We start from the raw sequence: 12,537 nt of genomic DNA, 5'->3' as shown, positions 1-12,537 counted from the left end.
ACTACACATATGGGTGGCCTGCTGAGGCAAATCACAATTACCACAGGACTGCCACCCAGCACAGACCTGAGAATGGGAGAACAGTGCGATTTCAGATTTGAGGCCAGAAACCTGAGAGGTGGGTGACCTCGATGAGATGAGTACCTTTAAAAGAATCTCCAAAGAGTGCCTTATGATTTTATTCAGATGTAATGGAAAGATTTATTTTTCTGAAAGTTATAAAATCTTGGCTTTTCTTCAGTCTCATCTTTTTTGTTTACACACTGTCATAACTATAAAGGGAAGGGTAACAGCTGTCCTGTGTACAGTACTATAAAATCCCTCCTGGCCAGAGACTCCAAAATCCTTTTCCCTGTAAAGGGTTAAGAAGCTCAGGTAACCTGGCTGGCATCTGACCTAAAGGACCAATAAGGGGACAAGATACTTTCAAATCTTGGTGGGGGGGAGAAAGGTTTTTGTTTGTGTTCTTTGTTTGGGAGTGCGTTCGCTCTCGGGACTGAGAGGGACCAGACATCAATCCAGGTTCTCCACATCTTTCTAAACAAGTCTCTCCTATTTTAAACTTGTAAGTAAATAGCCAGGCAAGGCGTGTTAGTTTTCCTTTGTTTTCTCAACTTGTAAATGTACCTTTTACTAGAGTGTTTATCTTTGTTTGCTGTACTTTGAACCCAAGACTAGAGGGGAGTCCTCTGAGCTCTTTAAGTTTGATTACCCTGTAAAGTTATTTTCCATACTGATTTTACAGAGATGATTTTTACCTTTTTCTTTAATTAAAAGCCTTCTTTTTAAGAACCTGATTGATTTTTCCTTGTTTTAAGATCCAAGGGGTTTGGATCTTGATTCACCAGGAGTTGGTGAGAGGAAGGAAGGGAATGGTTAATTTCTCCTTGTTTTAGATCCCAGGGGGGTTGGAACTGTATTCACCAGGAGTTGGTGGGAGGAAGGAGGGGAATGGTTAATTTCTCAATGTTTTAAGATCCAAGGGGTTTGGATCTGTATTCACCAGGGAATTGGTGAAGGTCTCTCAAGGCTACCCAGGGAAGGAAATTAGCCTTGGGATGGTGGCAGCGGACCAGAGCTAAGCTGGTAGTTAAGCTTAGAAGTTTTCACGCAGTCCCCTACATTTGTACCCTAAAGTTCAAAGTGGGGATACAGCCTTGACACACACAAAAACCAAATAAATTCCTGCCCCTCAAAACACCTATAAAGTGATGGTTTAAAATAATCAGATTGCAAGAGAAGAATAAACAGCAATTCCAAGACAGCAACTGCATTGTCATAGCCATAAACTTAGCAACTAACTAATCAATCAATAAAACTCGCCAAATAGTTCATTGTGAATAAAATTTAATGAAGTTTTTTTGCTTTCTGTCTACTACGCATTTGTGAATTCATATTTATTATACAACCTGCTCAAGTTGGTTGATATTTCTCCACGCCAGAGTAATAAATCAGAGCTCCACCAAGTTAATGTATCATTGTGTAGGCTCGTTCTTGCAGCACATTAAATACTATGTAATTTTGTAGACAGCAAGAGCCCTGTTTAGAAGGATTCCAACCCAATTCTCACTGATGTAAATAGAAAGACTCACTGACTTCAGCAGGTTTGGGATCAGGCTCTAATGGAAGAGTTTTTTGTTTGTTTTTAAAATAAAGACACGCAGAAGAGAAGATTGAACAATAAGAAGTACTGCCATACGCCAACAAAATTGTAACCCTGTTTTGTAACAGGCTTTAATTATTAGCTGAACATTCATCAATGTTTCTGAAACTGCCAGAATGAACTCCCCAGATATTTATGCACATATGTGTGAAGGAGGTTAACTTAACATTTTAAAAGGAATTTCCATTTTAAAAATAGAAACTTAATCAAATGTTCTGTGCAGAAGGAAAGCGGTCATTTTTAAATGAGTATTTACCAACTGTTACTACCAATATATTGCATTTCTTTCCCACTAAGGCCTTGTCTATATTACAAATATTTTGCCAGTATAACTTTGCCAGCATATCCTCTTAGTGCAGATGCTGTGTAAGCCAACAGAAGGAGCTTTTCTTTTAGCGTAACGACGCCTCCTGACACACTTCTGTTGGCATAGTTACGTCTACACTGGGGTTTTTGTTAGCATAGCTATGTCAGTTAGGTCTGGTCTACACTAGGGGGATGGGAGGGGAAAAATCAATCTAAGCTACGCAACTTCAGCTACGTGAATAACGTAGCTGAAGTCGACGTACTTAGATCTACTCACCATGGTGTCTTCACTGCGGTGAGTCGACAGTGGACGCTCCCATGTCAACTGCGCCTCTCACTCTGGTGGAATACCGGAGTCGATGGGAGAGCACTGGGCGGTCGATTTATCGCGTCTAGTCTAGACACAATAAATCGACCCCCCCACTGGATTGATTGCTGCCCGTCAATTCTGAGGGTAATGTAGACAAGCCCTTAGGGAATGCATTCTGATCCTCTCCCCCCTCCACACTCTAACTGACATAGCTATGCTGACAAAACTTTGTAGTGTAGACCTGGCCTAAAACAAGGAAATAACTATGATCTGTCATATACCATTATGTGGTAACTCAGGGGCAGGCAAACTTTTTGGTCTCAGAGCCACATCGGGTTTCCAAAATTGTATGGAGGGCCGGTTAGGGGAGACTGTGCCTCCCCAAACAGGCAGGCATGGCCTGGTCCCTTCCCCCTATCCGCCCCCCCTCCCCCGCTCCCTGTCTCCCGACGGTCCCCCTGGGATCCCGGCCCCATCCACCCTTCCTTGTCCCCTAACCACCCCCAAAACTCCTGGCCTGACTGCCCCCGCCGCCCCATCCAACTCCCCCTCTCCTTCCTGACTGTCGCCCACGCCCCCCACCCCGAGATCCCTGCCCCATCCAACCACCCCTTCTCCCTCACCGCCCCTGGAACCCCTGCCCCGACTGCCCCCCCGCCGCCCCATCCAACTCTGCCTCTCCTTCCTGACTGCCTCCCTGCCCCCGGAACCCTTGCCCCCATTCAACCCCCCTGTTCCCACCCTCTGACCACCCCAAACTCCCCTGCCCTCTATCCAACCCCCCTGCTCACTTACTGCGCTGCCTGGAGCACCGGTGGCTGGCGGTGCTACAACCGCACCGCTCAGACCACCAGGACAGGCTGCCGTGCTGCCCGGCTGGACCCAGCCACGCCATCGCGCAGCACAGAGCACCGGGTCAGGCCACGGCTCTGCAGCTGCGCTGCCCGGCAAGAGCTCGCCGCCCGGCAAGAGCTCGCCGCCCAGAGCATTGTGCCGGCAGTGCAGTGAGCTGAGACTGCAGGGGAGGGGGGAATAGCAGGGGAGGGGCCAGGTGCTAGCCTCCTGGGCCAGGAGCTCAGGGGCTGGGTAGGAGGGTCCCCCGTGGGCCGTAGTTTGCCCACCTCTGTGGTAACTGATCAATCAGTAAAGTCAACATTTGCTTGTCTTTCAGCATAAGTAAAAGCTATAGTCATACAGCAGGTACAGGCGAGAGAGAGAGAGAGGCTTGCTTGCTTGTCAAGTAGAAAATTGAACCAAATTGGGAATGTACCATGAAGTAATTATCACAGTTCAAGGGAATTGCACCTATATTTCCTCTAACTGGTCCAACAAAGGCATCCACTCTCAGGCTTCCAGCTCCCCATTCGTTGCCTTTCTTGGGTGGATATCTGTGTCTCACGTCTTCTGACCAGGGTATTTCCAGACTGCACTGTATTTCCCTGCCTTCCCTGTGTTATTCCCAGAAGAGACAGGCTGCCCAAGCATACCTGCCTGCTTTCTCTTCAGAGACTGAAAACAGAATGATTGTCAACACTTGAGAAGCAAACAGATCTTTCAATACCACACAAATCTTTCAATCTATGCCTATTTTATTCTTAAGGTAAAAAAGCACTACAGAGAAAACAACAGAACAAAAAAAGAACCTACATATATGCTAATAAGCTTACCAGGCACCACCCAACCCAAACATGGATTGTGGCAGGAGCAGTCCTTCAAATTCCCATCAAGGGGGATTCCTTGTGGCTGCAAATTAATCTCAGCATCAGCTCAGAACAAGCACCCAATCTTATGGGGCTTCAGTATGCCCAGACCTTCCAAACCTAACCAAAGGATTGTGGATGCCTGTGGACCAAGGTTCCTGTCTGTTTGCTGGATGCTTCAAAAAATCTTTTTTTGTCCCTCTCTGTCCGTCCCTGGAGAATCCAGTTTGAACTAGTATATATGCATAGCTCTCCAGGGGGTAGCTTCAAAGGGCTGATAACCAGAAGTAGTACATTAGCATCCTCCTCCCTACCAGAGAAGGTACATACAGTGTACCACCACCACATACACAACTGCATTTTTAAAACAATGGAACCCAAAAATATTAACTCATATTCAATAAGGTTTAAGTTAAATTCTCTAAGGTTCCGTCAGGATATTACCGGATAATGTCAGTCTGTCAGTCATTACTGATCTTGAGTACTGTTATTTTAAATTATATGTCTAAAATAAGGGCAGGACTTAGCTAGTTTCATAAGGATGAGACCTATTAAAACTGAACTGATTTTTAATTTGAGGCTTAAATAAATGTAATAATAATATATCTTTATTAGATCAGAAGACGTAATTCACAGCATTGCAAAAGAAACCTGTAAAATATAAATGCACCAATCAGAGCAGAGGACAAAAAGAGCAGGAATTTAGGATGCCATGCACATGAGTGAATCTCCCTCTAACCAGACTCTGCCAGGAACACCCAGGCATACGATAATTGTTAAATCATAAAAAATAAGGGAGTCAGAAGTGTCTGGACAGTCAAAAGAAGGGTCCTGATGGGGAAACTGAGAAACTCTGAAATAGATCATAGATGATGAAGGTACAGTAAAACCTCAGAGTTACAAGCACTTCAGGAATGGAGGTTGTTTGTAACTCTGAAATGTTCGTAGCTCTGAACAAAACGTTAGGGTTGTTCTTGCAAATGTTTACAACTGAATATTAAGTTAATAAAGCTTTGAAACTTTACTATGCAGAAGAAACATGCTGCTTTCCCTTTATTTTTAGTTTACATTTAACACGGTACTTTTGGGGGGGGGGGGGTGTCTCTTCTCCTGCCTGATTGCATGCTTCTGGTTCAAAATGAGGTGTGTGGTTGACTGGTCAGTTGGTAACTCTGGTGTTCATAACTCTGAAGTTCTACTACATGGGGATACCATTTCCTGTTGATCAGAAGCCAGCAGCACAAAACAGAGGAGGGCTGAAACACCCTCCAGAAAGTGGAGGAGCTAGGGGGTGGTGGGCTGTGTTCTCAGTGGACTGCTACTGGAGCTACTGCAGAGAGGAATTACTCTAGAGACCAAATGGACAAAAGGGAGACTTGTGTGAAGTCGTTAATTGTTGTGACTCTGAGGTAAGAGCCACAAAATTTTGGGCTGCTAAAGTTACTGGTGTGGGGGACAGGCTTGGGAAAAGGTCTACTTGACCTGCACAGACTTTTGAGGGAAGAGTCTGTGAGGTTTTGATTTGTTTTGTTAAGAATGCTTAAAATAAAACTAACCATGTGGGATACAGTTTCCCTGGATTCTTTGAAAGAGTTCAGACTGAATTACTCCAGGTCATGAGCTCAGAAATAAGCAAAAACTGTTCTGGTAGAAGGAGGGCGCTATAAAACAGTGTGGATTTGATTTAAATCACTAGTCAGGAAGACTATTTAATCATGGATTTCTACATCAAAGTGCATTCTTGTTGGTTGTTATAACCTTAATACATATTCTTCACAACTCAAAAATAGATGTAGGTTTCATTTTTAGAAGGTACACATTTTTAAAGTGATTTTGAAAACTTTTCAGATTAGTTTTACAGCTATATCAGAAAATGAATGATTGTTTGGTTATTTCATTTACCAAAGTTAATTGAAGCAGATATTTATGAAGTCACTGGGAGGTGAACTAGCTCCAATTCAACAGGTTAATCATTAATATTTGGAGGATTTTCTTGCCATGCTGTATTAGGAGGAGACCACCAGACAGACGTTTCAATTGTTTTATTTAACTAAAACAACAACGTTATGTATTCTGGATTTTTTTTCTTCAACAGCAAACATATAATATTTTAACAAAACAAGCACATGATTTTTTGAATTTAGTTAAAAATTTATTTTTTAAAATCAGGTTTGTTTTTGTTAAAATTGTTAACTAAAATAGTTAAATGAAATATTTTTTAAAAATCCCAAAAATTAATAGACTGTCAGCCAGGTCAACATGAGAAACTGAAAATATTGGCTTCTGCAGCTAAATCAGTCATCTTCACCTTCATTTTCCTGTTTCTTCATAATCTGGAAAAGAAAAACAAGCTTTCCCGCTTTTTCAGGTCGCAAACAATTTCTCAATTTGGAATGAATTAGTCCAAAGGAAGAAAATATTCTTTCTACACCAGCAGAAGAAGCTAGTGCTGTTAAAAGGGAGATGATTATCATTTCAACAGTCTCTGAATCCAAGTGCTTAAGTGACATCCACCAGTTCAATGGTGTGACTTTCTTTAAAACATCAGCAGCAAACATACATTTCTTGAATGGTTCACCCTTAGCTCTGAAGTTTATTATAGTTGGCATTATGGAGGGATGATTGTTGGACGTCCACGTCCTAGCCAACTTCTTCAGCAGTGAAGGTTTGACCCTGGTACTGAATATTGAGAATATCTGCAAGAAAGTGAGCTGGAGATAGAATCATACAAGATTAGGGTTGGAAGAGACCTCAGGAGGTCATCTAGTCCAAGCCCCTGCTCCAAACAGGACCAACACTAACTAAATCATCCCGGCCAGGGCTTTGTCACTCTGGGCCTTAAAAACCTCTAAGGACAGAGATTCCACCACCTCCTTAGGAAACCCTTTCCAGTGCTTACTACCCTCCTAGTGAAATAGTGTTTCCTAATATCCAACCTAGACCTCCCCCACTGCAACTTGAGACCATTGCTCCTTGTTCTATCTGTCACCACTAAGAACAGCTTAGCTCCATCCTCTTTGGAACCCCCTTCAGATAGTTGAAGGCTGTTATCAAATCCCCCCCCCACTCTTCTCTTCTGCAGACTAAACAAGCCCAGTTCCCTCAGCCTCTCCTCATAAGTCTTGTGCCCCACCCAGACACCCAAGTCAAATATGATGAGGATTACTGAAAATCTTATTCATCATATGAGAAAGTTCTACCAATCCCAAAGGACCGGACACATTACCTGCCAGGTTAATGAATATTTCAGATCTTACCCAAATACACACTTACAACCAATTCTTATTAACTAAAACTTATTTAAAAAGAAGAGAGTATTGGTTAAGAGATCAATATACATACAGATAGGAGTACAGTTCTGAGATCAGATTCATAGAAGAGATAGTGAGCTTTGTAGTTACAAAGAGTTCCTTCAGAATTAGTCCATAGGTTATAGTCCAATGTTCATATTCAGGGTGATCCAGATTAGGACTGGAGATCTCAGCCTTATGACTTAAGTGTCCCTTACATGAAGCATCAAGCAGATCTGAGATAAAAAGGATCAGGACCCAAAGGGTTTTTATACAATTCCAGGCCTTCTCTTGACAGGTTGGAGTCCTTAGGCAAACAATCATGGAGACTGAAGACGACATTGTGGTACCAGATGACAGAACAAGGAGTAATGATCTCAAGTTGCAGTGGGGGAGATTTAGGTTGGATATTAGGAAAAACTTTTTCACTAGGAGGGTGGTATAGCACTGGAATGGGTTACCTAGGGAGGTGGTGGAATCTCCTTCCTTAGAGGTTTTTAAGGTCAGGCTTGACAAAGCCCTGGCTGGGATGATTTAGTTGGGAATTGGTCCTGCTTTGAGCAGGGGGTTGGACTAGATGACCTCCTGAGGTCCCTTCCAACTCTGATGTTCTATGATATTTCCTAAGCATTACCCATAATTAGCTACGCAGATTAACACAAGGCAATTGGCTGTTTTTCCACCATTCACAGGTGATTTGCTATACATTTCAAAGAGAGATGAATACTATGTTTACAGTTCATTTAAATGTTAATATTTCCTTTCTATCTCTGAATTAAGAGAATACAGCATGGCCAGGGACTGTTTGATTACATTGTTAACCTCTAACAATATACATGTTGTCATAACTATAAAGGGAAGGGTAACAGCTGTCCTGTGTACAGTACTATAAAATCCCTCCTGGCCAGAGACTCCAAAATCCTTTTCCCTGTAAAGGGTTAAGAAGCTCAGGTAACCTGGCTGGCATCTGACCCAAAGGACCAATAAGGGGACAAGATACTTTCAAATCTTGCGGGGGGAGGAGGAGGGAAGGGCTTGTGTTTGTGCTCTTTGATTGGGAGTTTGTTCGCTCTTGCTACTGAGAGGGACCAGACATCAATCCAGGTTCTCCACATCTTTCTAAACAAGTCTCTCCTATTTCAAACTTGTAAGTAAATAGCCAGGCAAAGCGTGTTAGTTTTACTTTGTTTTCTCACCTTGTAAATGTACCTTTTACTAGAGTGTTTATCTCTGTTTGCTGTACTTTGAACCTGAGGCTAGAAGGGGGTCCTCTGAGCTCTTTAAGTTTGATTACCCTGTAAAGTTATTTTTCCATCCTGATTTTACAGAGAGGATTTTTACCTTTTTTCTTTTAATTATAGCCTTCTTTTTAAGAACCTGATTAATTTCTCCTTGTTTTAAGATCCAAGGGGTTTGGATCTGTATTCACCAGGGAATTGGTGAAGTGTTTCTCAAGGCTTCCCAGGGAAGGGAATCCACTTGGGAATGGTGGCAGCGGACCAGATCTAAGCTGGTAGTTAAGCTTAGAAGTTTTCATGCAGGCCCCCACATTTGTACCCTAAAGTTCAGAGTGGGGAAGCAGCCTTGACACATGTAAACACACAAAACCACAAACATTATCTACCAAAATGTCTCTAAAGGTTGAGTTTGGGTCAGTTAGCTGGCAAACTGCTTAACTCTTTCTGGCCATGAGTCACACTTTGTATAAGATTTGTTGCAATTATAGAACAGTGGTAGCAACAATGACTTGCATGGTCGTACTGTAATCAGATAATGTCACAACCACATGGTGTGATAGGCATGTGTAAGATCCATCGATCTTGAAAGGTGTGTTGTGGGGGAGTGTTGATTATTGGAGCAGTGAAGATACGCCTGCAGGTTTTGCATCTGCTGTTCTGGTAGGGCCTGGTGCCATGTTGAGTCGGTGTGTCTTGGTCTGTAGGGACATTTGCCTCTAATGACAAAACCCCTCTCAATTACCACATCTCCACTGACAATCACAAGAAAAAAAAAATCATCTGACTGACCACCACATAGCAGACGAAACCACACTCGATTCCATTGATTGCTTCAGGAAAAAATTGACTGTGAAATCCTTAATCACATTCATCATAATCTCCCCATTGCCGAGAGGACAGCCATACAGTCCCTGAAATGTAACCACCAGATAGTGATTAAACCAGCAGACTGGGGATGCCAGAGTAGTCCTCAACAGTGACAACTACATTAACAAGGCCAACTGACAACTCTCCAATACCACCTACTATAAAGAACTCAAAGACAGCCCCATACCACAATTTTCCCAGGAAATTAAGGATATCATCAAATCCTTCCCGAAACAACACCTAGAGAAACTCTAGGAACTCATCCCCTCATGAACCCACCACATAGACCTTCTAGATGCTTCTCAAGATACACAAACAAGGGAACTCAGGCAGACACATCGTATCTGGCCATTTCATCAATGGAAAATGATATGCACAAATTTATGTCAAGTGGAGGTTCCCCGACACATCTAGCTAAACACATACTGGTTTAGATAAAACCAGTTGCAAAAATAAAGATTTTAAGTGACTACAAGTAAAGTTAGAATTGGTAACAAAGAAAATAAAAGATATGAAAACTAACACCTAACTTAACAAGCTAAATGGATTCAAAACAAAGGTTTTTATCATATGCTGATAGCAATCTGTACTTCATGAAAAGCCTCCCTGCCAGGACCCCTTCACCAGTTCAATGATGCTTCCTTTAACTTTCAAGCACTATAGCTGCAGTGAGTAAAGATGGGGGTAGAGAGGTGATTTGAAGGCCATTGTTTCTCCTTCTTATCCCCTTCTCCCCTGTTGGAGGATTATCTCCAGCTGAGGTTCGGGCAACAGTCAATCTATTTACACGGAAACTCCCAGCTGTTTCACTGTCAATATGTAAAGTTCTTGCTCACACCCACCTTCCTGCTAAAGAACGGGTGCTTACCTAGGTGATGGTCCATTATAGTTAATCTGATTATGCCAATATCTGGCTGGAGCTCCAGTGTCTTTGTCTCTGAAAAACTGGTTTGGGCCTGCTTTTCTTAAACTTGGAGCATATTATAGCAATGTTATACAGTAGAATCTTGTAACTTTACATACAATTCTGATAAACCTATTTTACCAGGACAATAATGTTCAGTAGATTATGAGTTTAATTGATACCTCACAAAGCATACTTTGTACAATATTTAGTATAGTCTTATAAAAATGGTAAGCATGAGGTACAGTCTGTCACAATCATATTTGACGGTGTGGATCTATTGTATGAGCTCATTTTTGGAAACTCAAGAGAAATAGCCGACAGTTAGCATGCCACAAGGCTAGCACCTTTTTGACATGGACAGTAAACATTAGAATGGAGTCAAGAGGCATCCTAATAGAACTCCCTGTTCCTCCCCGGACAATAGAAAGGCATGTGGAAAATGAAGAGATTGCAAATTCAAAGAACTACTTGGATAAAAAAAAAAGGTTGAACGACAGAAGGACAAACTAATCCGGAATGAATCTGGGAACAGACTCTGAGAAATACCACTTTGGGGTATATGTGAAGGAGTGTGGTATGATGTCAGGCACAGGGGTACCCAAAAGGTAAGTTAGAACTGCAAAGAGAAACAGCTGAAGGGAGAGGGCTCTGAATGACAAAACGGCTAATCAGAAGAGACAGAAGAAAATGCTTTTTAGAAATGGAAAAAGATACCTTTTTTATTCATTGTGACTAAAAAAATTCATTGTGACTAAAAATAAGGCAAATTTACACGAAGTCTTACAATTTCAGACTAGATATGTTAGCTCTACAGTTTCTATTATGTTAATGAGTTTTTTGTTTTGTTTTTTAATCTGGATTTTAATTTGATTTCAGACTTAAGCTTATGTCTGGGAATTTAACACAGACCGTCCTAGAGAGAAAAGATAACCTCAATACCCTAAGAAAAAAGGTAGTGAAGAAATTATGGCTGGAGCCTAGCCCAAAGAGTTCTTAATCAAGAGGGCTTCCAATAAGGAGACTTCTCCTACAAGGTGTGGTGTTTGTCCTGTGGTTTCATGGTGACTGCCTACTAAACTCTGCTCTTATGTTGGGGCACTGGTGATGACTAAGGCTGCGAGTTTGTCAAAGAAGTCACAGATTCGGTGACTTTCCGGGACCTATGTGACTTCTGCAGTGACCGGTGACCGCACTGGTTGCTGCTGGGGCAGTCTTGGTCCACTGTGCCCCTCTTCCCCAATAGCAGCAGGAGTTTGGGTGGGGAGCTAAGCGCTGGGGTGCAGGAAGGGGTGAGAGTGACAGAGACGGAGATATGTTGGCTTACTTATCTAAATCCAAGATTCATAGGATTCTAGTATTACTGTTGAAATTGCCTGATTTATGGGCATCCCCAAAAGCATTGCTTCAAGCATTACTAATGCCACGCTTCATAGGAAGAACTGGCCAATTTGCCCAGAATTGCCCAGAATTACTGATAAACACAATTAGGCAGCATGTGAATACACACATCCAGTTGCGCCAAGGTTCTGTTGTATGAAAATGGTTTACCTGGGGGCAGATTAACTGAGGATTCAAGTTTCAGAGTAGCAGCCGTGTTAGTCTGTATCCGCAAAAAGAACAGGAGTACTTGTGGCACCTTAGAGACTAACAAATTTATTAGAGCATAAGCTTTCATGGTCTACAGCCCACATCTTCGGATGCAACATAAGCAGGGAGTTAACTCCGTTTCTTACACAAGTAGATCCCGATCCAGCAGACAGGTTTGCAATGGGCAGGCCCCGCCCCTCCCCTCCCTTAACCCCAACACCACCTGCGTCCCCACTCTCCAACTGCCCCGCCCACTTAACTGACTCCTCCTCCGCTCCCCCCAATCCATCCGCTACAGGCAACTGCCCGCTCTGGCCCCGCCCCAACCGCCGCACCCCCAGCGCCCCCGCTCCGCCATGCCCCTGCCCGCGCTCCCTCTATCCACCCCCATGGCCAGACCACAGCGGCCCACTGCCCTAGCCTCACTCACCGCCACCGGCCGCGGCCTCGCTCACCTGTCGGCGCTGAGGACCCAAGCCCCGGGACGAAGAAAGGAAGCGGCTGGAGCCAGAAAGCAAAGCAATAACACGGCCCCCCACAGGCTCCCCACCCTACGCTCCGCCCCCGAGCACGCCCGTCTACCGCTCCGCCCCCAAACGGGCGCAACAGCGCATGCGCGAGAGGCGCCCCCGCTGACAGCCATGAAATTCTCGAACGGGGATGTTCGTT

General features: G+C 43.4%; 1 protein-coding gene across 4 annotated transcripts in view; it reads right to left on the bottom strand.

Annotated features, from left to right (window-relative positions):
* Positions 1-12,524, bottom strand: part of CPNE3 (copine 3) — a 61,653-nt gene extending 49,129 nt beyond the window's left edge. The window contains exons 1-2 of one of the 4 annotated variants that reach the window (XM_065585858.1): positions 12,324-12,524; positions 11,830-11,925 (exon numbers count right to left, since the gene is read on the bottom strand). The gene's annotated coding sequence lies outside the window, so the exon portion shown is untranslated. Of the gene's footprint in view, positions 1-6,539; positions 6,676-11,829; positions 11,926-12,298 lie in introns of all 4 variants that reach the window. The other 3 variants (XM_065585859.1, XM_024106242.3, XM_005299379.4) reach the window with 3 other exon arrangements.
* Between the last annotated feature and the right edge of the window lie 13 nt (positions 12,525-12,537).

This window comes from Chrysemys picta, chromosome 2 (genome assembly GCF_011386835.1).
Source record: "Chrysemys picta bellii isolate R12L10 chromosome 2, ASM1138683v2, whole genome shotgun sequence".
Lineage (NCBI taxonomy): Eukaryota > Metazoa > Chordata > Testudines > Emydidae > Chrysemys > Chrysemys picta.
The sequence above is the reverse complement of the archived record's forward strand: the minus strand, read 5'-3'. Positions and strand labels throughout refer to the sequence as shown.